General features: G+C 33.9%; 1 pseudogene; it reads right to left on the bottom strand.

The window, feature by feature from the left end:
* The window catches only part of LOC129928684 (dynein axonemal heavy chain 6-like), a 76106-nt pseudogene that overhangs the window by 36588 nt on the left and 13528 nt on the right, over positions 1 to 25990 (bottom strand).

The raw sequence follows: 25990 nt of genomic DNA, 5'->3' as shown, positions 1-25990 counted from the left end.
ATTTTCAACCTAAGAAGTTGATCTTCAAGGCCTTTCTTGGTGACTGTGAAATTGATAACTGTTACTTTGATGCAGACTTCTGGCAAGTAATGTGGATTAGACAGTTTGGTGGTCATATAGAAACGGAAGTTTCGATCATAGTCTATATCGCTATCCCCCAAGCGAATCAACACACGCCCACCCTGAAAAAAGACAACGAAAAAAAAAGATTAAAAAGTAATTTTTATTTAATCAGAATGTTGGCCTAAAACTCTACACATTGGGTATCACTTTGAAAATTTAGTTTTTAACTGCAAGTTCTATCCTTCCAATCCCTTTTAAGCTCATTCATGACAAATTCAATTATAATTTCACTTATGCTGATTTTATTTATAATAATCTTATTAATTACTAGTTGATTCATCATGATTCTATTTATGGTCATTTCATTTATTATAATATTATTCATGCTAAGATTTTTCCTTATCGTTTCATTGACGGCAGCCAGGTAGTGTGATATGCTGACTGGACTGTTGTTCGATGGTCTCAATAGTACCAGATTCATAACCTACAGTTCAGCGAGAGGTTTGGTTAGGATGAAATTACCATCAAATCTGAAGGAACATGTGAAATATTTTACATGTGAATAGACTTCATTACTTTTAGAAATATTACAAGATAAACTAACTTTTGTTTTAATTTTAAAGATTACATCCAAAACGCTGTTCATTGAATACTTCCTGTAAACATGAGACACGAGCTAAGTAAAAGTAAAGTTCCCCTTTCAGACCTAGCTATCTATGGGGCAGATGATGTTAAGGTCATCTGTTTCTATGGCCAACAGTTAACAAGCAGGGTGTTATGTGGCCAGAACAACGACCAACCGCCTTTACATTCCACAACTAAAGTCAGGTACCCATTAGAGTTGGGTGGACTCAGGGGCAAATGAACTCCATCTTATATTTTCTTATATTTCCTATAAATCTATTGTGAGCCTAAACATAAAACTTAGTTCATTCCCTTAGAAAAGGAAAGAAAAATTATCATAAATCAGCCCATAACATAGTTATAATGAGAATGATGTTCGAGAATGTTTAAAATATCATTATCAAGATTTCAATCTACAAAGGAATATGGTAGGCAGACAAGATAAGGTAAGATGATCTGTTCTCTGCTATATTATAACAAGTAGGCTCTGACCAGAAAATAATTTTCTAATTGGACATACGTTATGACTACATATACTCTATTCAATTAAAACCAGGAACATTCCAAGAAAACCACTAAGGAGACCAGATACAACACTATGAAATTCATTGAAAGCATTGGCAAATGGGGAGGGGGGAGGCATTCCATAAAATCATCCTTAACCTTTTATGTATTATCATTTTAGCCTCGCATTTTTTCATTCACAGTTACCTACAACACTATACTATTTATTTGTGTACAAAATATATTTTGATAACTTCAGCAACCAAGACAGGTGTTCTAAAAGATTACAGTAACATTTTTTTCCTCTCTGTTCAACAATACATTTGCATCTGAACACATTAACACAGTCCTGTGCATCTCTTTGAGAATTCTGGGATTAAAACAAGCAATAGCTTTACTTCACATATACCTAATTAGGCACCCCAAAAAAGTCAAAATTTTTGGATCTACTCTTATAAAGAAACATGTTAAGTCCTTAGAAATGAAGCATTTTCATAGTGTCAAATTTGATAAAAGTGACCTTACTTATGAATATATAACTGAAAAAGTCAATAAGGTTACATAAAAGGTTCAATTACCTAAAGGAGTTTAAAGATTGATATGTTACTTGTAATGTAAAGCACTTTAGTTATAGATGGAGAAATGAATTGAATGTTGCACTGACCAAACCCTCAAAACATATTGGAGTCCAAGGGTAGATTACGTAAAGTTGTAACAAGTCAGGAGACATGACTCCATCATTAAATCTTTTTGCTTTTACAAACACAGCTTTTACACACACAGAGAAAATTTTGGTATACAGTAAAGTGTTTAAATGTTTAGTTGTAATAGAAAAATGTTACGTGTATAAAGGTTTGTTTTAACAAGACAGGTTCTAGTGCTGGATCCAAAGCTTCACCAACATCCTCCATCAAAACAGGTAAACCTGCTCTTATGCACGCTTCCAGTGTTCTCAGAAAGTTGGAATTGGATAATTTAATAATTTTAAGCTTATTTAGAGCCTCTCTATTTCTGATCCATCTGTTGGCCTGAAAGAAGTGTCAACAATAAAACTCAGCTTTAATCAATACAAGTACATACTAGAAACATTATTTGTTTACTTAGAAACTTTACCTGTTCTTGTGGGTCAATCATCAAAGGCCACCTGCGACCTTTAGTTACAAGAACAGCGTTTTCAATTGACACAGCATCTCTTGGCAGACCATCAGCATTCCATTGTCGAATTTCATATATATCTGCCAAGACTGACACAAGCGTCATATTTTCTGTTGCAGGTATTTGAAGCTAAATCAATCGTTTAGTCCAACCTGTAGAAAAGTTTTTGTATCCAAATTATTAAATACATTCAAATGTCTTATAATGAATCTAAGTATTCATGCTAGATACATCACAGTATTTCAGTCATGTCAATTGGTCGTTGCGGTAATATTTAGGTTATGTTATGCTACTTTCTTAAAAATGTTCTTTCTTAATATAAATATATATCATTCATATATATATATTAATATAAATATTTCTAAAAGTTTTTAACAAATAATTAAATGTGAGAAATACAAGATACAGTTAAGTTAATAATAGTAAAGTTCCCCTTTCAGACCTTGTGGTCTATAGGGCAGATTATGTAAAGGTCATCTGATTCTGTGGCCTATGGTTAACGAGGGTGTCATGTAGCCAGCTCAACGACCAACCGCCTTTACTTTTCCCCAACTAATGTCAGGTACCCATTAGAGCTGGGTGGACTCAGAGGCGCCCAAGGATCCTGAAATTAAATATCCCAGTCTTCACTAGGATTCAAACCCCGGACACCGGTTTGGAAGTCAAGCGCTTTACCGCTCAGCCACCGCACCTCCTAAGTTAATAATAATTGAAGTAAAATATTTTGTTTCTAACTACTCAATCATATATCTGAGAGTAAAGCATAACTAAATAATGAAAAATCAAGCTAGACCTAGTAATATTTTCAAGAGTTATGAGAACAAGAAGTTTGTATAATTTGATGTTTGGCCAGGAAGGTATACAGTCTCAAATGATCAATTCAAAAGCAGAAAGCAGGAGGTTTGGACTAGAAAGTAGATTATCCTTATCTTTGAAGGAACATCCGTAACATGTAAAACATTTTATAAACATTTTTTAGAAACAGCCTTCACCATTTTCAAAACCTAATTCATTTTGTACTATTCATATTTTCTTATTGAGGATGATTAGTTGTCATGTATCAAGATTAATGGGCGATTAGGAAAACTTACAACTGAAATGAATCAAAAGCTGCTACAAAGGTCTAAAAAATGTATTTATGTATCCAACACAAGACTTAAGCTAGTCAAAAAACAATCAGTTAATATGGTATAAGCAGACATTGCATTAATAAAGGTTTCGTTTTTTAAGTTTTGGACATTCATTCAGAAATTAAGATTATCATGTACCAATCTAAACTTCTTGAGAACCAAAGCAGACAGCAGTGGGAAGGGTTCAAACTGATGACAGTTCTAAAGGCATACCACACGACCAGTTTGCTCTCTTAATGGTACTAGTTTTCAAGGGTGTCTGTATCTAAACATTTTAAAAGTACATTGTTTTTGATGTTTAGACTTACCTTCTACAAGTTTTTGCCTGTAAGTAGAAGTAAAGGCTCCATAGTAAGCTACACAAGCTGCTGCTATACAAACATCTCCTACTACATTTTTCAACTGTACATCAAAGTTGGCAACACTTTCCTCCCAGCGAACCTATAAGAAACATGATGTAGAAAGGGAATAAATACAATGGCCTCCTTCAGTTGCAAAATTACTATGGAAATGAGAAATGAGATGAATGCCTGGGCATTAGTTATGGTTGGAACAATGTAACCCAAACAGCTATTTTCCAATTTCTCAGCACAGCTGATGAATCCAAAGGAACAGCAAGTGCTGATACAGAATGCGAAATGCGGTGGCGCAGGCTCTGCAAACTGCCTTAAGGTTGTCTGCTCCTTATTTTTTCCTCAAGATAGACTCCCAAAGCCTTTCACATATTTGGGTATAGCCGCAAGGCAGCAGAGGTTTGAATTCAGTTTTCCTTCTCCTAGGTGGGTAGCCAACCAAGGCTAATGAGCCCCTTAAGCCTGAAGCTTACTGGTTTAGGCACTGGTTACACATTTTCCCCAGTTAATGATAACAATTCTCCCATATCTAACATCTAACGGGTAGAGGCTGTTTGTCAGAGGCTATCTGAAAGCCATTGAAAGTATTTTTTAGGTAGTGGAGTGCTTATATCCATTACCACTTTTAACAACCTTGCAGAACAGAGAATAAATATTTCAAGGAGCAGAGAATAAATATTTCAAGGAGCAGAGAATAAATATTTCAAGGAGCAGAGAATAAATATTTCAAGGAGCAGAGAATAAATATTTCAAGGAGCAGAGAATAAATATTTCAATGATAAAGATGAGAACTAAATGAGTTTCTAGTAATGTCCAATCCTTATTTAAACATGAAATCATTAGATTGAGATATTGTTTCAAAGATAGTTGAGCTATTGAAATGTATATTTTTTTAAAGTAGAAATATGAAAAAAAAATCACACCAAAAAAGTGACAAAAGTAGTCTCACAGTTCTTTCTAAGACTGTGTGCCATGCATGTCTCATCTCCAGTATGGAAATATGGTTTTAGTGAATGAATGCACATATTTTCAAATCGTTAATTTATTCCTCAAGGTGATATTTTTGTTTGATCATTTCAATTTATCTTTGATATTATAAAAACTACGCCCAGTAGGCCAAGTCTGACTAAGAATCATATTTTAATGTTATAATAGTTCTCATAGATTTTAAAATAACCTACTTGTTCATCAGCTAAGGCTGTTGTCAGTTTGGAAGAGCGTTTCAATCTGGCGGCAGTCACAGCCATGTTTCTTTCCAAACTTTTTTTTTCAGCCATACTCTTGTCAAAGACAGCCTGAAGATTTTTAATTTGTTTCTCCACTTCAGCCAGTTGGTCTTGTTTAGCTTTGAGGACACTTAAAACCTCATTGAGAACATCTTGAGCCTCAGCCAGTCTGACAAGGAAGAGATAATACATCTTGTAATAATAATATACCAACTATACATATACTTCTGTAATAAAACTATATATATCCCATGTTCAAAGTGACATCATTATGATTTAGTACAAAGTTTACTAAGTAATGACCACTAAAGTTATATTAAAATAAGTCTAAGAAAACAAATATAATTGAATATTTTTTTACTTATACCTAGAATGATTTAAAAAATAGCAACGCTTTGACTGCTAATTATTTAATGCTTTGACTGCTAATTATTTAATGCTTTGTCAGCTAATTATTTAATCCTTTGACTTCCAATTACTTACGCTTGTTTCTTTGGCTCAACTTGTTTAGCTACAGCAGAGTAAACATCAATTGCTCGAACCCATAGGACTAAAGTTTTACAAGCCTAGACGAAGAATAGATTTATCAAACAACATTCCATCATTACTCGGTGGTCATAAGAATCTTCAAAACATTATATCACAAATATTTTCAGATAAGTAGTTAATGATTTAAGATTTACATTCACTATGAAACTTTTCCATAAACAATGTAATTACAAAATATAATGTCTACTAGATAAAAAAAACAATAATGCATCTATAGACATTTTTTTTTCCCACCAAATACAGAAATTGTTTTTCAGCTTAGAAGATTGCTGGTTGGCAAATAAAAAAGAAGAAAAAAAACAAACAAAACAACATTCAATGAAAAGTGGAGTTGTTTTGACATACTGTGGGCTTAACTTATCAGACAGATCATTTTATTATTACAACATTTGTGGGTGAATGTTAGACTGTGTTACTCTTCAAGTCTCTGATCCAAATAAAAGAAATGATTTCACATTCACATTTTGTTGTGTTTTTTTTTAACACCAGATCTTCTGTAGAATATTAAACACATGACTAGCCTAGTTGATCTAATTTTAAACATCTATGTTAATCATCCCTCTTTGCTTATGATGCTTTCAATATAGACAGTATCATCTCTTTCTACTAGGTTTTCTCCTTGAAGTTGTAGTTGTGCTTCTATGATTTTTTAAATCAGTTTTCTCCACTTCTATAATGATCTTGTTTCATTTTAAATGAGCATGTTGTAGTTTTTGGAGGCAGATATCATCTTGTGAAATCTAGATCCTCCATTTTTTTTGGTCCTTGGAATGCATGTGTTGCCAGCTTTTTACCTTTTCATTATTCAGTCTAATCATAATCATCAAACTCCATTAGAGTGAGGGCTTGAGAGGCTCAAATCTTCTCTTGCAAAAGCCCTGGACAGAAACCCTGCTGTCTAGTGTAGTGCATAAATGTCGCCATACAGGTAGAGAATTTTGGGTTTCCCAGACCTGTCGAGACGGAGATCAGCAAATCTGGGGCAGTCAAACAGAATATGAGGCAGGGTTTCCTCTTCTTCCCCGCAGCGGGGGCACAGTGAATCAAAATTTGGCCATAGCCGCGAGAAATATGAGCCAACAGGACAGTGGCCTGTCCTGCACTGTGCTATAATAGCTTGCTCAGGCCTGGACAGCCTCCACCACGGGGAGTGCAGTCAGGGCGCCTGCCTCTTGTGCTCCCAGACTCCACAGGCTTTTTGGGACTCAGTCTAATGAGTTTTTAGAAATAATTTAATGATTCCTCTGACAATAAAATAAGTTACCTTTGAAACTTTGGCTACAACGTCAGGTACAAAACTTGGCATGGATGTATATTTCCTGACTTTAGCCAGCTTGGCAGCTGGGACATTTTCTTTGTCATATTCATAAATTTTTTTTCAAGAAGTTCGTGTCTGCCAGCATGGCTTTACAACTCGCCCAGTCTGTCCTGAAAGACATTATTGCATATGCAATCAACATTTTAGTGCAATGAATTACTGAAGGTCACGGTCATTAGACGTTCACCAAGTATAAAACCTTAATGTTTCGTTTATTTATTCCACTTACTTGTTGCCTAAGAGTATGGCAACAGCTTCTAGAACTGTCTGAACAAGTTCTGGAGGTTTGGTAAATACTCGTATCTCAGCAATGTCATTTTTGTCTAGTGCTAACAAAGCCTGAAAGCGCAGAGTCATAACAGATCATTGTCATTCTTATTATAAAAACTAAAACAAATAAATTCCACTTATCTTATTCATGGTTAACCAGTAACACAGACTAAAAACGCAAAATACTTAGGTGTTATAATAAATGAAAACCTGCCATGGAATCCCGATTATTGATTAAACTATCAAAAAATCAAACAAAGCATTCATTAAGCATAATTAAAATGTTTGTTAGGCTCATAATAGAATATGCATCCTCTGTTTGGGGCCCCTCAACTCAAGAAAACATTAAGAAACTGGAACAAACACAAAATAGAGCAGTGAGATTTATAACAAACAAATATTCACATTTGACTAGAGTAACACCTTTAGTAAAATCACTAAATTTAGAAAGCCTTCAGGATAGAAGATTCAAAAGTAAGGAATCAATTATACATAAAACATTGAACCAGAATCTTCAAATACAAAAACAAAACCTAATAAAATACTCAGAAAGACACAAAGGCATATTCCTCGTTCCATATGCTATGACAAATTTGTACAAATGCTCTTTCTTCCCCAGTGCTATTAGAGCTTGGAATGGGTTGCCTGATCTAGCCAGGAAAATCAGTGACTTAGCAGAATTTAGGTCATAGGTTAATACTCATGACTAAATGCATGACGCGTAGGATGTTGTCATCTTCTTACAAGACTGTCAATTATTTTCTTATAGAATGTCACAATTTAATTGAACTGAACAACCTAGAATAACTAACACTCTGTAAGGCAGTGTGGAACAACTAGGAAGAACAGCATGCCACTGCAGAGAGCCTACAGCTAAGCTGAGTAGATGAAGAAGATGAGAAAATGTGGTAGAGCTCATGAGTTTAATAAAATTAATTTATTGTTTCCCCCAGCATTAAACTCTTCAGTGCTTTCCAGCAATCAACTCTTCTAGAGTGATAAGTTATCAATACTTCATATGCATAGTGGTTATGTGTAGATCTTTTCTGAGAGTTTCATTAGTTCACATATATATAGTTTTTTAAAGTTTAAATTTAACTTAACATTAGGTGTTTAAAATTTTAATGAAGTGGTTAATATGAAATTTAAAATTTATTTTATGTGTTTAAAATTTGAAAAAAAAACCAGCATAAAACAAGACAAATCTCAGAGACTTATAGCAAAGGCAAAAGTCAAATATGATTAAATCAGAGATCTGCTATTCACATATGGCTGCACTTTACTTCCCTCAAATATAGTGGGTCTTCAAAAGAGCTTGACCCTCTTCACTAAGGCAAAAACTTTGGCTTCAATATCAATGCAGCAAAGACAAAAAATCTGTACCAACCTCCTCCCAATAAAATTGCCAAGAAACAAGACATTTTTAAAGATGGCCAGAAACTAGTAAGCGTAAAAATGTTTGTCTATCTGGTAACTAAATGCCAGCCTATATGCTGAGGTAGACTTCCATGTTGCATGCCACAGTGCCTCAGACTTTAAAAACAAGTATGGTCAAGAAGACTAAGCACTTGTACAAAAATTAAAAATTGACAATACTGTAGTCCTTCTATGCTTCAGATTCCTGGACCTTATGTTCCAGTCACATCAAAAAGCTGAACTCTTACCATCTCTGATGTCTAAAAACTTAACCAGTTAAAAATGTTTGACTACATATGAGATTTTAAGATCTTTTGCCACAGCAAAAAGGTCAGAACTATGATGGGCTGAACATGTAGTTCTTTTGCCTGAAAATTACCTCCCCAAATGACATTTTATGTGGAGCTGTGAGCTGGAAAGTGCTCCCAAGTGATATATAGGCAACTCTCAAGAGATCCCACAAAGAAAATGAAATTGACATTCATGAATGTGAAATGCTATTTATTATTACACCTCATGGCATGAAGCCGTGTATGAGATTGAAGACAAGGACATTATGGTCATCAGTAAAGAACATTCTTACACAAATTTTTTTTATCAAAGTGGGCAACTTTAAGATACCCAACCTTTTCATGCCAGTTTTTCAAATGAAGATAATCTTCCCTAGCAGTCTTTGAGTTAAATGAAAATGAGATCATTTTTCAATGACAGAGAAGGAACAACTACCTTGTCATGTAATGACACTTTGTGAAAGACAGAAGATTAAAAAGTAAAGTAATAATAACACATAAAACACTCAACCATAACTTATAAATACAAAAGCACAACCTAATGAAATACTCCAAAAGACACAAAGATAAAGGAACATTTCTTTTTCCATCTGGTAGGACGATTGGTACAAATGTTTCTTCCCTATTGCTATTGGAGCAAGGAACATGTTGCCTAAATCGGCCAGGACAATCAAGACTTAGGTGAGTTTAAGTCTGTTATTAACTTACATGACCAGATTAACAAATGGATATGCTTAATCTATAACTCTCTTCTGTTTAGAAAGAGTGTCTGTAATTTATAAAAATGTTTTACTTTCTCTGCAACTTCCAGCGCAGGTAGCGCCTCGTTCAAGTCTCGCTGAGCATCATCTGCTATAGCCTGAGTTTCTTCAGCAGTTGTTTTCGCTTTGGCTTCATCGATAGCCACCTGTTTCTGAACCTGATTGATAAATTGAAAGAAAATGTTATCCATACATATTAAATATTTCATGTTGATTAGAGGTTTGAAACAATCCACAGCAGCCATTTCTGAGCCTAACCAGAACATAGTCAAATAGATCAAAAGCAGCCTAGAATCTCATTAGTGCATTGAAATACTGATAGAGGTCTTTTGTTCTTAAATGATAGCTGGTTTCTACATCAAATTTTAACTTTAATAATCACTCAATTTATAATTGTTATTATCAGTGAATTTTATTACACTGCAATTGTTCAGGGAACGGTACCAGGAAAAAGAAGAAGAGGCAAAGAAAGTGAATGGAAGACAACATCAAAGTGGACAAGCCAGTCATTGAAAGAGATTCTACTTAAGGCAAAAGACAAAGGAAAATGGTCTACAGATCATGTGTAGTGTCCCAACAGTTGAACAGGCTAAGGGATAAGTGAAGGTGATGTTTTCATGGTCTAGAGGTGCTGACTTTTCAGGTATTTGAAACAAGAACAGTAATTTTAATAGCCCTTGAATTTCAATATAATATAGAAAAAAGCAGAGATTTGTTTTCTTCTTATTTCCTACAAATCAAACATTGGTACTATTCAGCCATAGCTTGTCCTTTTTTTAAAAAATACTAATTGCCAAAACAGCCCTTTGTTCATCAAATCTTAAAATGTATCATTAAAAAGTACAATTAGTAAACGATAACCTATGTACAATTTTATTTTCTTATCCATCGCATTTAAAAAGGAACATCAATACTATATTACTACTAAACGTAATCATCTTCTTTTTTGAAGTAATGTCTGTATTATATAAGATAAGATAAGATAAAAATCAGTAAGTTTAAAGTACAAATTATATTTTGACATGATTGTTTCTTTAAAGTAAACTTTATGAACATTCTGACTTCTTTAGTCAAGTTTTGTATTCCTATTTCAAATATAGTGATAATATAAAGTTCATTTCTGTCTCTCTTTGAATATATATTTTTTTTTTTTTCAAAAGCTAAATAAGAGTTTGACAGCAATCATCCTATACTTTCTTAATAATTACCAATACTACCATTTATTTAATTCCATCATTCAATGAAACTTGAACTCATACAACATTACTTGTCCCAACTTCAAAATCTAAATAGTTAAGATAATTAAATGATGAATGCACAAAAATAATGCATTATGTTATAAATAGAAACGTCCTATTTTCAAATGTCAACTTACAACATTAGCTTTCTCTTGATCTATTTTAAGTCTTTCCATCAATGCAGCAGTGTCAGCAGACTTCTGTTTAAGTTCAGGCTCTAAAGCAACAAGTTCTTTCTTCATATTGTCAACCAAATCATTGGTCGAAAACAGCTTGGAAAGTCCATTAGCTACCCTCTCACGAGCAGTCTTAATATTACTACAAGAAAAATATGCAACAGAAGTATATTAAATAAACCAACATGAGTAAAGCTATTAACATTTTCTACAGCCTAAACTAATATGTTAGTGTTCTTTAGTTGATCCTGATTTGTGCTTGCATTATAAGATGTCTGTGTGACAAATATATTACTCTTATTATGACTAAAGATAATCCTAGCTTTAAAATATGACTATAAAACTAATTGATGTCTATGGACACTTATAATGATACCATTTGAAGTATCACTTTTTAATACAACTGCACTATAATAATAGTAAGGCTTTTTCTTTGAGTCCAAAGATTAGTGAGGAATTCACAATTTTACATGGCTACACAGTCCCAGCTGCAAATGTGACCTGCAACTGCACTATAGAATAACAGCACAAAAAATGACTTAATTAGAGCCAAGGAGATGAACCATTTAGTGACAGTCATAACTTAGATAGAAAGATCAAACTTCAGTTATATCCAGATTTAGCTCACTATGTTTACAGCCATCAGCTCTACTACAACTTAGCTATTTTTAACTAACCTCATTTGACAAATCTAATAACTTATTCTAAACCAATAATATATACTCATGTCAAAGTCAAGCAAAAGAACATTACTTTAAGGATTAAAAAATAGAGAAAGATTAAAGGGCTGAGAAGAGTCTCTCTGAAAAGGATAGATTTGTGCAATGGTCGAAAAGGAAGAGCAAGATTTAGTACAATCCAAGATAAATTTGTGTTTTTACATTAATAACATCCAAAAATGTGAAATAAGTCTGGCTTTATTTAATAAAAAAATATTTATAATGAAGAACTGACTTTGAAATATTAGAACAATAGAAGGTAGTTTCTATTCTAGGATTTAATATGAAGTGCAATTTACGATCACTTCTTTCAAATTATATTTATTTAGAAGAAACGAGTGTACCTTGTTTTCTCTTGTACCATGGTAATGTACAGGTTGATCAGCTCAAGGTAGGAGGTGGGTGTGGTATAGTAACGACACTTTAGCTCAGTGAAGAATCTCTCCGACATTTCTGTAACACTCATATGAATTTCTACACACATTTTAGATACATTGTCCTGTAAATGAAATACTCAAACTATTACACAATTTATGGGACATGATGGTCTGTTTGTTTTACATGTTTCGGATGTTCCTTCAGAGTTGAAGATAGTTTACTTTCCTAGTCCAAACCTCCTGCAGGACGACGGGGGATGGGAGTGGGCAGGATTTGAACCCTCGACAAATCCGAACGACAGTCCAGCGCGCAAACCGCACGCCCAGGCAGCCATCCAAGTCAAGTGTTAAAGCACTTGGCTTTAAACTGATGAGAGGGATTCAAGTTTGAAAATCAGTGAAGACTTGGAGTTTTAATTTTGAGATTTTTTGGAGGCTCTGAGAGCACCCAACTTTAATGGGTACCTGATATATGATTTTTTTGGAGGCCCCTGAGTGCACCCAACTCTAATGGGTACCTGATATATGATTTTTGGAGGCCCCTGAGTCTCTAATGGGCACCCAGACATGCCTACCCCCAAGACCCAGAATGTGGAACACTCAGGTTGAAAATGTGGAATGTTGGACCCCGATGTGGAACATACACGCGTTTACGTTTGTCAGCCATACTGTAGGCAATATAAATAAAACTTCAATTATAATTACTTTAATAACAATACTAGTTTGCTTCTTATACATTAGATGTAAATAGTATACTATATAATTAAAAGTAAGAAAACCTTTAATTCATAATTATATCCTTTGTTTGAAATCAATAGTTCTAACTGCTATATGATGAATTCTAAAAAAAATCTATTCTAATTAACTAGTTACTACTACTAGTACTAGATCTAAATCTAATTATTCTAATTTATAATGACTAGATCTAGATTATTCTAGATCTACTTGATTATCTATCCTTTTCTAGGGCTCTACTCTAGTCACTCTAGAAATTGTCTCTAGTTCTAGATCTAAAATAATTTAAGAGTCTGTCTACTAGTCTAGGAATAGACCTACATCTAATAAGTCCTCTAAGTCTAAGAACACATATTATAATAATTAGATCTATATCATAGATCTAAATATTTATGTCTAGATCTATGGACTTATTGAGAACTAAATTTATTACATAATCATGATAATGATACATAGACATAGAAATCTAGAGATCTATCACCTTATAAGTCTATTTCTGTAGATAGATGTAGATTTAGTTCGTATCATCTAGTTATAATATCTAGTAATCTAATCTAGTGCTAGGCCTAGATCCCAATTTAGACTTTGTAAATAATGTAAGTAATAAGTAGATATAATATAGATAGCCTTATTTAGATCTAGGCCTTAGCATTACTGTGTCTAAGTTAATTACATTAAATCATTATTATCATTTAGGTGTAGATCTTTAATAACGTATTTTTAAAAAAAAATCCTTTTACTTAGAAACCTAAGAAACCAGTTGAGTTAGTGTTACTAACTAGAGTAGACAGTGAGTTACTAGTGTTAGAATAGATCTAGATCTAGAGTCGTCTCTACTACTTTGTATTGACAGTATTGTACTAGTAACTACTAGATTACTATAGATCTAGAATCTAGTAGAGTATTTAAACGTTTGGAAACACTTTGGCACGATCTTTTGTTTTTTATTTATAGTTCAGTAATGGCAATACCTAGAAAAAAAAAGAAAGTACCCAGAAAATCTTCAACTTTTAATCTATAATAATAAGTCAGTTGCAAGTCTCTGCATTGCATTTTTCATATTGAAATTCATGTAAACTTACTGTAGGGTCGTCAACATTTGAAAACACTTTTTCTCGAGGTGCAACAAATGAATACACTGAGAAGAATTTGTAAACACGTTAATTAAAATGTTTTTAAAATTAATTTTAATTTAAGATTCCTAACTAAAGTCATTTTTAACATTTACTTCAGCATCTATTCTTTCTTTTTATTTAGTCTGGAGTATAAATATGGTTGCCTAGAGTGCCTAGACTTGTAGTATTTTAGGTGATATCAATGCCCCCTCCCCCTTATAAAATACATGTTCTTTTTTCGTTCTCTTTTTTTTTTTTTTTTTGCTTGATGCAGGAGATGTTTAATATTTAGATTCTGTTATAAATATTTTGGTATTTTTACTAATTTGATTTCAAAGAAATAAAACAATAACAACACAATGTTTTTTTTAAACATATATATTATAAAATATATATATTTACATTTATATATATATACAAATTTACAGCCAATATTTACAATTGATCTTTACAATTTTACACAAAAAAAAAGTCTACATATTTATATACATATTTAGCCTTTAAGTATTTATTTAGCTGAAAAGGAAATGTTAGTTTTAAACATATTTACATTTAGATATTTACATATATATACATTTTATACACATACTACATACACTAATACAGACATACAGCAGATGTTAACTCATTTTTGTACAATTAAAATTTGCATAAAGGCATGGAAACCACCCAAAGTCAAGATCATTGATCTGGGCAACATAATTGGCACACAAAAGAAAGATCTTCAAGTTCTTCAGTTGTCAAATTATTTGACATGTGAGTGCATTTCACATGAAGCCACTGATCACATATTTCACACAGGATCTAAATATTTCCACCTTTTTTAGCCACAACCTGAGCAAGTATCTTTTGTGGTTTGATTTATTACTTGGTCAGCACCATCAACACCTGCAGCCAGCTCTTTTTCCATCTTTCCCTTCTTAATAATGGATTGTCATCGCTGTCTTCATCTATGTCTTTTGAAGTACTCGGTTTGTTCATTTTCTTAGCTTCTAGTTTCTTCCTTTCTATTACTTGCTTGTGCATTTGTTTTTCTTTTTCCTTGTCCTTCACAACTTTGTTAGTTGCCTTTTCTTATAGACATTTCATTTTTATCCATTGCCTTTATGGCAGCTTTAACAATTTCAGGCTTGTGGTGAATATATTTTCTTTTCTTTTCTGAAGCCATATACATAGACATTAATAGATGATCAAGTATTGGATACGGGTATCTAGACTGTCACAGAGAAAAAAAAAGTATAATAAACAAATAAAATTAATAAAGCAATTAGATCTAACTTAGTCATAGTTAGCTCTACTCTTATATTTTACTACTGTTTCCATTTGCTTCTCTATGACATTTGTAAATAATTGTGATCACCCCCCTTTTATTTCTAATTCTGTTCAGTGAATAATCTGGGCTGTTTAGTGCGTGTTTTCCAACCATTTTTAAACCCTAAAACACAAGTCTGCTATAGCTAATATGTCAGGATGCTTAAAAATAGCAATCACCCCTGACCTGGTTTCATTTTCCCTACGTAGGAGAAAAAAAAAAGTTCATGAACCTGTGGTCTTTGACCTCGTGTAACCTCGATCGTCTGGATAGCAACGAATAGCAGACGTGCAGGAAAGAAACAGAAATGATGCATGCGCATTACCAATGTAGTAGTTTTCTATTTCCTTTTACAATAAAAGCGCCGTGATTAAAAAAATACGATGGGTGTTTCCAAACCGTTCGTGTTTCCAAACGTTTAAATACTCTAGTATGAGTAGTAGTACAAGACGTCTAGAATGATTCTAGAGTCTAGACTATAGAGTAGAGCCATTGTCGGGAAAAGAAAGGGATTTGAATAGAACATTTGGCTTATTAGCACTTACTAGATTCTAAGAATAGATCTAGTATCTAGACCTAGAGTACTAGATCTAGATCTATGTCTAGATCTAGCTCAACCATATCTTCGTAAATTTAGGACACACCGGGTCCGGGAGAAGATGAAATGTAAACAATAAACACAGACCTATATATATTTTATTTTCATTCAGTATTTTCATTTCGCACTATTAATAAATAATGAAAAATCGGCGTTTTTTTTTTTTTTTTTGTGTCGGAGTTCAGACTTGGCGGAACAAAAAAACGTGAATGCGGAACGGCGGAACATGTGAGCTTTTATTATGCTTTGTCACATGTAAATTATGAGTGCGTCTGGTGTGAATGTACACTTTGGTTTCTTATAGTTATAATGTTTTTTGTTTGGTGTAATGCACAAATTGTAAGACAAATTTCATTACGGATAATAAAGATTATTATTATTATTATTATTATTATTATTATGTCTGGGCACCTGATATATGATTTTTTGGAGGCCCCTGAGTGCACCCAACTCTAATGGGTACCTGATATATGATCTTTGGAAGACCCTGAGTGCACCCAACTCTAATGGGTACCCGATATATGATAGGGAAAGAAAAGGCAGTTGGCATTCTGCTGGCCATGTGACACCTTAGTTAACCTTTGGTTATAGAAACAGATAAGCTTTGTTAGTTTAACATGTTTCAGATGTTCTTCAGAATAGAATATACTTATTTCCTAGCCCCCACCTCCTTCAGGTTGACCATCGAGATGACAGTCTGTCTGGAGTGAATACTACTTGACCAGGCAACACAAGTTTTATTCATCTGCCTCCATAGATCACAAGTTCAGAAAGAGGAACCTCTATATAATATGTGTTTAGGGCAATAAAATAGCAATGTCAAACCTATGTAATCAAGTCCTTTTGATAAAACACCAATGTAAAATGAATAAGAACTTTCTTGTTGTAATGGTTCAGATGCTACAGTTAATTGTAACTTGTTGACAATATATTTTGCTACAAAATATTCAAATTTGTTTTGCTCTAAATTAAACATTTCTTGTATGTCTATTGTATTAAGTGTCAATATTAATATTTTTTTAAGAACAATTTAACTATTGAGTTTTGTTTGTTTACTTAAATAGTAAACATTATTTGTTTGAAGATTAGTTTGCTTCATATTTTTTAAGTGGTACTTTCTAGAAAAATGCAGGTCAAGTTTTTCAAGTGAAGTCTTGAATGGATGTTAATGATCATAGATATTTGAGAATCACATTTTCTTTCTAATGCTCAATAAAATAATAATTTAGTGTAAAACTTACTTTGATTTCATCTGAACATCCTAAAGATACGGTTTTGAAGAAAGACTGTGCCACTCCTAAAAGAGCTTCTTTCGGCCATTCAATGAACCAGTCTATGGTGCAACAGTTGACCAAAGATGGAAACATCCGGCATCTTGATCGAAAGGCAGAGCCCACCGGAGACATGCACAATACTATGTGCAGATTATTTCTGGAAAAAATACAGACAGATAAAGTGCCATTAAATTTAAAGGGCTGCTTTACAGAAAATAATATTAAACAAATTTATTATGTCTGGATTAAAATATTACGACAGTACAGAGTCTTAAAGTATTTATTTCTCTGAAAAGTTTTCTTCATAACCATCAAAATAATTTTTTTTATCTTATCAGTCTACAGATATTCCTTGTTAATCTAGTTATGCACATTAATTTTAGACCTTAACACTTTTGTAATCTCAGCTTTTGTTTTCTTTTTAAGAATGTCCAAATGAAGATCTATGGGGTAACAGTATGACTCTATCACAACATGATGTCTATACTCTTAATTCACTTTAATTGCTCTCAACCAATCTGCAACTAATAGTTCATTCTTGAGTGCCTTCTAATCATCTTGTCTTACTTTTTTTTTACTTTTACTGTGACTGTTCATTCATCAAATATATATTTACCTATGCATAGTACAATTCAAACAAATGGTTAACTTGTATCACATACAAAGATTATATTTTCAAACTTGGAAATCCAAAACAGGATTACAATTTACAATGGTAACCAAGCCCCATGATGACCTTCTTACCACTGTTAAATAACACAAGTTAAGACTGTACAGTGAGATTCTCAGGGCTCACAAAAATTTGTCTGCAGGTAACAGTACCAGGGAAATAAAGAAGGTGGTGTAAAAGGAAAGGATTGGGAGGACAACATTAAGGAATGGATGGGGCTGTCTATGGAAGAAACTCTAATCCTGATAGAGAGAAATGGAGAAAAACTGTCAACAGAGGTTTATGGTGCCCCAACAGTCAGACAGACTGAATGACAGGGTATGGTGAAGATGACCATATGTATGTAGTGCTACACACCAGTCAAGTGACAAGCACAATTCTGTCAACATATGTTTATGGTGCCCCAACAGTCAGACAGACTAAATGACAGGGTAAGGTGAAGATGACCATATGTATGTAATGCTACACAACAGTCAAGTGACAAGCACAATTCTCTGAACAGATGTTTATGGTGCCCCAACAGTCAGACAGACTGAATGACAGGGTAAGGTGAAGATGACCATATGTATGTAGTGCTACACACCAGTCAAGTGACAAGCACAATTCTCTGAACATATGTTTATGGTGCCCCAACAGTCAGACAGACTGAATGACAGGGTAAGGTGAAGATGACCATATGTATGTAGTGCTACACACCAGTCAAGTGACAAGCACAATTCTGTCAACATATGTTAATGGTGCCCCAACAGTCAGACAGACTAAATGACAGGGTAAGGTGAAGATGACCATATGTATGTAGTGCTACACAACAGTCAAGTGACAAGCACAATTCTCTGAACAGATGTTTATGGTGCCCCAACAGTCAGACAGACTGAATGACAGCGTAAGGTGAAGATGACCATATGTATGTAGTGCTACACACCAGTCAAGTGACAAGCACGATTCTCTGAACATGATGACAATGAATTAATGACTTTCTATGAACAGGTGCTAGATATCCTACACCCACACATTCTAATGAACAAGGCAGTTTCTAAGGGTAAAGGATTGAACATATTCTGGTTTCATAAGCCATGATATGTTGGATACTTATCTGACACACTGAATGCAACAAAAGCTAAATGTACCTGACAGTGAATACAATAAGCCTGTAATGACACAAGATGCATAGAAGTTGAGGTTAATCGGGTTTTTCCTAAGTGATGTGACGAGTAAGAACAGAGTAGGATTACGAACTAGAAGAATAACGGACAAGACGCCTTAGAGGACGACGCTAGGCTAGCAACGACAGAGGACTGTGCCCTTTTTATTGTTTATTAAATTGTTGAAGTTATCAGCCTGCGTTATCAAGTATATTATTTATTCATTCTGTTGTTGTGTCTGCTATGAACTCACATGCACCATTAACATATATAATCATCAACAAAATAGACCATCAACAAGCCAAATGAAACTGTTATAGGGGGACATTGAAAAGTCAAATGAACGTGAAAAATGGATAAAGAAAAGTCAAATGACCAGGTACAAGTTCAAAGTTCAAACATACTTGACACACTGGATACAGTTAGGTCTAGAGTAATTTATACATGAAATATAGTAAGGTCATAAGTGCCTGACGGTTAAAACAATAATGTCAACTGTACCTGACACACTGGATACAGTTAGGTCTAGTGTCATTTATACATGAAATATAGTAAGGTCATATGTGCCTGACGGTTAAAACAATAATGTCAACTGTACCTGACACACTGGATACAGTTAGGTCTAGTGTCATTTATACATGAAATATAGTGAGGTCATAAGTGCCTGACGGTTAAAACAATAATGTCAACTGTACCTGACACATTGGATACAGTTAGGTCTAGAATAATTTATACATGAAATATAGTAAGGTCATAAGTGCCTGACGGTTAAAACAATAATGTCAACTGTACCTGACACATTGGATACAGTTAGGTCTAGAGTCATTTATACATGACATGACATTATACATTGTACAAATACTCCTTCTTCCCTAGTGCTATTAGAGCATGGAATGGGTTGCCTGAGCTAGCCAGGAAAACCAGTGACTTGGCAGAATTTAAGTCATTGGTTAATATGCATGACTAAATGCATGACGCGTAGGACGTAATCATCTTCTTTTTTGAAGTAACGTCTGTATTATATAAGAAGACACAAAGATAAAGGCACATTCCATGAAATATAGTAAGGTCATAAGTGCCTGACGGTTAAAACAATAATGTCAACTGTACCTGACACACTGGATACAGTTAGGTCTAGTGTCATTTATACATGAAATATAGTAAGGTCATATGTGCCTGACGGTTAAAACAATAATGTCAACTGTACCTGACACACTGGATACAATAGTCATAGATAGCATCTCTATTTCCTTCAGGAATTCCTGCCTCTTTAGCACCTGGTCTGCAGCCTATTATCAACCTCTCATACTCGTCAGGTTCAAACAAGTTTGGAACTTCTCCAGAGTTCAGCATGTTGTTAATATCTTCTAGAAATTCTTATACCACAATCTGTCAGATGACAAAACTCACATGTTTTTTTCTGTCTTTATGTTGTAGTATAGCTAGCACATTAAAAAACTAGTGCGCAGTGGTGCACATGTATGATTATTGATGTTTATGTTCAATTATATTGAAATTAGTGCAAGGGAAACATTGATGACAAGGCATTTGACCACCATCTTTTGTAAGACAAGTTTTGTGGATGTTATTTTGTTGTGGCCATATTTAGAGGGGATTTCAATCTGCATCATTGTGACCTACTTGTAAAGTAATGTTATCTAAACAAATTAAGTGGACACCCATAAAGGCAAGACACAGATAGTCAAAGGTAATTGTACTGAGAAAGGCTTCAAGATAATGGATTGCTTTGTTTTGGAAAAAATTCCAAGAGGATGGGAGAAGGGTTGCATTGCAAGAAAAAACAATTTCTAAAACTAGTTAAAATGTAGATTCTATTGTTGCTAATTGAAAAAAAAAAAGTGCATAAACACTAAATATTTTAATAAGACATAATAATATGGACTAATTAATTAAAATAAGTACTATATGCATAGTTCTATACAGGATTTTACAAATTAAGTTTTCATATAGATCTAATGATTTTAAAAATGTTTGTTATCTTTAATGATCTCAGTATAGGCATAAAATGAATATTTGTGTATGCAATATACAATTTTTAGGTTATTTAAATATCAAATATTTATGACTATGAAACTGATCAAATAGACAGTTTACACCAATCTACTTTTATCTACAGTAGATCCAATGGCTTTTTAACCTGTCTTGACTTATCATCAAAATGAAGAAACTGCATCTCCTGATCAGGGACTGCTGTTCACGACAATAAGGTGCACACCTACCATTTGCAAGAGAGATCACAAAAACTAGTAAATGCTCTGGTTGTTGCATGTCAAGGGTTCAGACTTACAATAAGTCTCACCAAGACTCAAGTCTTGCACAAGAAAAAGCTTCTGCAGCAGTGGCAAGACTCTCTAATTATGTCTGGGAAAATACCAAACTGACCACAGCGACCAAAAAAGCTGCGTAGTGTGAACTCTTCTTAATGGTAGTGAGAGCTGGTCAACAAGCATACATCACGAGAATAGATTAAACAGTTTAACCTTGCACTGCCTGTGACACATAATGTCCTTTTCCTGCAGGGTTTGTGTCTCCCATCAGGAAGTTTTGAAATTAGCCAATACACACAATATAGATCTATAATATTATGACACAGAAAAAGACTAAGTTGGCTTGGACATGTCACTTGCATGCCAAATGGAAGTTTCCTAAGCCCAACCACTATGCCAAGATTATGGAGTCTCACCCAAGGGATGCCCAAGACTAACCAAGCAAGATTTGATGATCACAGGCTTCAATGAAAGTATGTGGGAGAAGAATCACCCAAGATTGGACATACTGGTACAAACATCACCCAAGATTGGACAGGGTGAAGGTAGACTGTGCACACTGGTACAAACATCACCCAAGATTGAACAGCATCAAGGTAGAATGTGCACACTGGTACAAACATCACCCAAGATTGGACAGGGTGAAGGTAGACTGTGCATACTGGTACAAACATCACCCAAGTTTGGACAGCATGAAGGTAGACTGTGCATACTGGTACAAACATCACCCAAGATTGGACAGCATGAAGGTAGACTGTGCATACTGGTACAAACATCTCCCAAGATTGGTCAGCATGAAGGTAGAATGTGCACACTGTTACAAACATCACCCAAGATTGAACAGCATGAAGGTAGACTGTGCATACTGGTACAAACATCACCCAAGATTGAACAGCATGAAGATAGACTGTGCATACTGGTACAAACATCACCCAAGATTGAACAGCATGAAGGTAGACTGTGCATACTGGTACAAACATCACCCAATATTGAACAGCATGAAGGTAGACTGTGCATACTGGTACAAACATCACCCAATATTGAACAGCATGAAGGTAGACTGCATACTGGTACAAACATCACCCAAGATTGAACAGCATGAAGATAGACTGTGCATACTGGTACAAACATCACCCAATATTGAACAGCATGAAGGTAGACTGTGCATACTGGTACAAACATCACCCAATATTGAACAGCATGAATATAGACTGTGCATACTGGTACAAACATCACCCAAGATTGGTCAGCATGAAGGTAGACTGTGCATACTGGTACAAACATCACCCAAGATTGAACAGCATGAAGGTAGACTGTGCATACTGGTACAAACATCACCCAAGATTGGTCAGCATAAAGATAGACTGTGCATACTGGTACAAACATCACCCAAGATTGAACAGCATGAAGGTAGACTGTGCATACTGGTACAAACATCACCCAAGATTGGTCAGCATAAAGATAGAATGTGCATACTGGTACAAACCTCATTGAGAACAAAAGGAATGAAGCAGCTAGAGACAAAAAGATGATAAAGAAAGCTGTCCTGTCACATAGCCCTTTAACAGGTGCATTCATATACACTAACTGTGGCAAACATTGACACTTAAGAATTGGCTTGTTTAATCACACCAGATTCTGCCCAGACTCAAGAAGAAACTAAAACCAATGACACATCTAGGCTTATCCATTGTCTTTCAAATAGAAGAAGCCATATAGTATAGTACCAGTATTAGATTTTTCAAATATTAATATGTATCACATTAGTTTGACAAACACACATGATCACACAGATATTCACATACATACAGTTTGACAAACACACATGATCCCACAGATATTCACATACATACAGTTTGACAAACACACATGATCACACAGATATTCACATACATACAGTTTGACAAACACACATGATCCCACAGATATTCACATACATACAGTTTGACAAACACACATGATCACACAGATATTCACATACATACAGTTTGACAAACACACATGATCACACAGATATTCACATACATACAGTTTGACAAACACACATGATCACACAGATATTCACATACATACAGTTTGACAAACACACATGATCACACAGATATACACATACATACAGTTTGACAAACACACATGATCACACAGATATTCACATACATACAGTTTGACAAACACACATGATCACACAGATATACACATACATACATATGTAACTCTCTCTCTCTATATATATATATATATATATATATGTAAACTCTTTTGCCAACCTGTGTATCAGTAAATAAAAAAATTGTGGGTTTATTTTGAATGCCTGCTGTATCATACAATTTTTTCAGGTCATTGTGAAATGAAGAATAGTCATAGCCTCGAAAGAGCTCAATCTGGAAGCAGCAATAGTTACACATGTGGGCAGACAATCTGCACACAAAAAAAATAATCACATACTTAGGTGTGTTTTTATCTACTAGTATATATAAATGTTCTTTTAAAACTGTAAAAAAATGATTATTTTAACTCAACAATCTGGTAAAAATATTATACATATTTATATATTGAACCTTGTTAATGACTGTTTTCCTGTTCCACCCACTCCAACCAATAAGGCATTGCCTCTTTCTTGTTGAATCATCCTGACTAGTCGAGTAATATGTTCCATTGCATCCATAAAGAACACAAGACACATTTCTTTAGGTGATGTAAGGTTAAGGTCATCTAGATACTGTCTCAAACAGAAGGAATTTCTATATCAGTAAGTATTAAAAGTTTTGTAGAGTTCTATATAAGATGTATTTTAATTTAGATGATTAAATAAAATATAGAGGTTAGACTATGAAGTGCTTGATGATAACTTTTGAGATGGTTAAAAACATTATACCTATGTAACTATTTGAAGTATAAAACTAAGTTTCCAAATGTCTAGAACTTTATCGTTCTATTTTGTTATTTTCATATGAAATTTTCATTACAAAATATAAATTTTAGAAATCATTAAATAGCAGTTTGTTACCTCCCCTAAAACATGTTGAAGTTTGTTCATGTCAGATATCTCCTCATAAAATTTCTCTTCTGGTGGGCATCCCATCTTCATGAAATTACCAAACAGTAAAGGATCTTTGATAAACGAATGCGGATCAAAGTTCTGAAAATAATTAAAAGAATTCTTTACTGGCATTGATTTTTGATGAGGGTCAGATGTTTGGAGTTAATTTTAAAAATGAAAAAAAATTGACATTTGTATTTTAGATAGGATGGCCAAGTGATAAAATGATGGTCTAATAAAAAGGGTAGTAAGATCTCGACAATGATGGTCTAATAAATAGGGTAGTAAGATCTTGACAATCTCAGTTCAGGTCAGGAGAATGAATGAGATTTAGGCTGGTTTGTAGCTTCATTATTCATGCTTATGGTAGTGCGCTATGGCCCAATCTCTTTTTTTGTGCTATCTGGGAGAAAATTTCTGTGCTGCCTTCAGGAACCCAACAAACACAACTCAGCTCTTAGTCGGGTTATGAGCTTGAGCCCCTTTGATGGATAGCACAGCAGTTTAAGCTTTTCCACCACTCTTCACAGATCCCCCCCCCCCCCCCCCCCCCGCCTTTTAAATGAAATATGGATTCCATTGCACTGAGCTAACTAAAAACTATTAAACATGTATGTTTGTATTGACAGAGAACTGTTGGTGCTAAAGTCAGATTTCTACAGATGAGTTGGGAAAAGAAGCTTAACAGCTGATGAAAGAAGTAGGAGATGAGAGACAGAATGTGTGTTGATTGTAGGTGTTGAAACATTTTCAGAATTTATTCAGAGTTTTGTATCAAGTAAGCTAAATGCTTACTAGAACTACAACACAATGACAAGCTCATCAACAATGCAATAAACTTCTATACAAACATTCATCAATCAGACTGAATGTTCACATTGTAATATGAATAGGAACAAGACTGTTTGCACTTCTTACACCAAGTTAAGAGCATTGACCTAAATGTTCACATTTTAAAGAGTTATTAATAAAGATTAATTTGCCTCTATTGATGCTATTACTTCTATTGATGATTGTATTTATTTCAGTTCTAATTAACATTACTGATTAGATTGGAAACAATAATTAAATAAAAAATAATGATAACAGTAATTTAAACATAACCTCATTGAATGTTTTGTACACAATTTCAGCCATAAGTTTGTGGAAGAAAAGCTAGTCTTCATTGTTAATTAGTCGATCATGGAACACTCTTTGAGTCTCGTGAATAAACAGACGAACAATTTGAATTTTTTCATGGAAGATTCCTGCATCAGCCTGCAATATACCTACAAAACAATAAAATGTCATTACAAATTTGAAAATATTAACAGAAAATGAAATTGAAATTCTAGAAATAAAATTACAAGGAAATGGTTTGTTATAAAAAAAAAATAAAAGAGTAAAAGTGAAAGAAGAAATAGAATTTTTTCTATAATTTCATCCTATGAAAATATCAATCTAAAAATACTATTAAAAAAAAAATTTCAGAAAGTCTAAACCATTGTTGTGAGACTTTGCAGTCTATTTAAAAAACATTTGTTTAATTAACTCCCTGCTTTTGTTACTGTAAATTAATGTAGCTCTAATTAAAAAATCTGTGCTTTAATTGTGGAACTATTTTAAGTTGTTTGATATTGAATTTATCAACTTCTTCATTGAAGAGCT

The sequence above is a fragment of the Biomphalaria glabrata genome, chromosome 10 (genome assembly GCF_947242115.1).
Source record: "Biomphalaria glabrata chromosome 10, xgBioGlab47.1, whole genome shotgun sequence".
Lineage (NCBI taxonomy): Eukaryota > Metazoa > Mollusca > Gastropoda > Planorbidae > Biomphalaria > Biomphalaria glabrata.
This window is presented reverse-complemented; position numbering and strand designations above follow the sequence as displayed.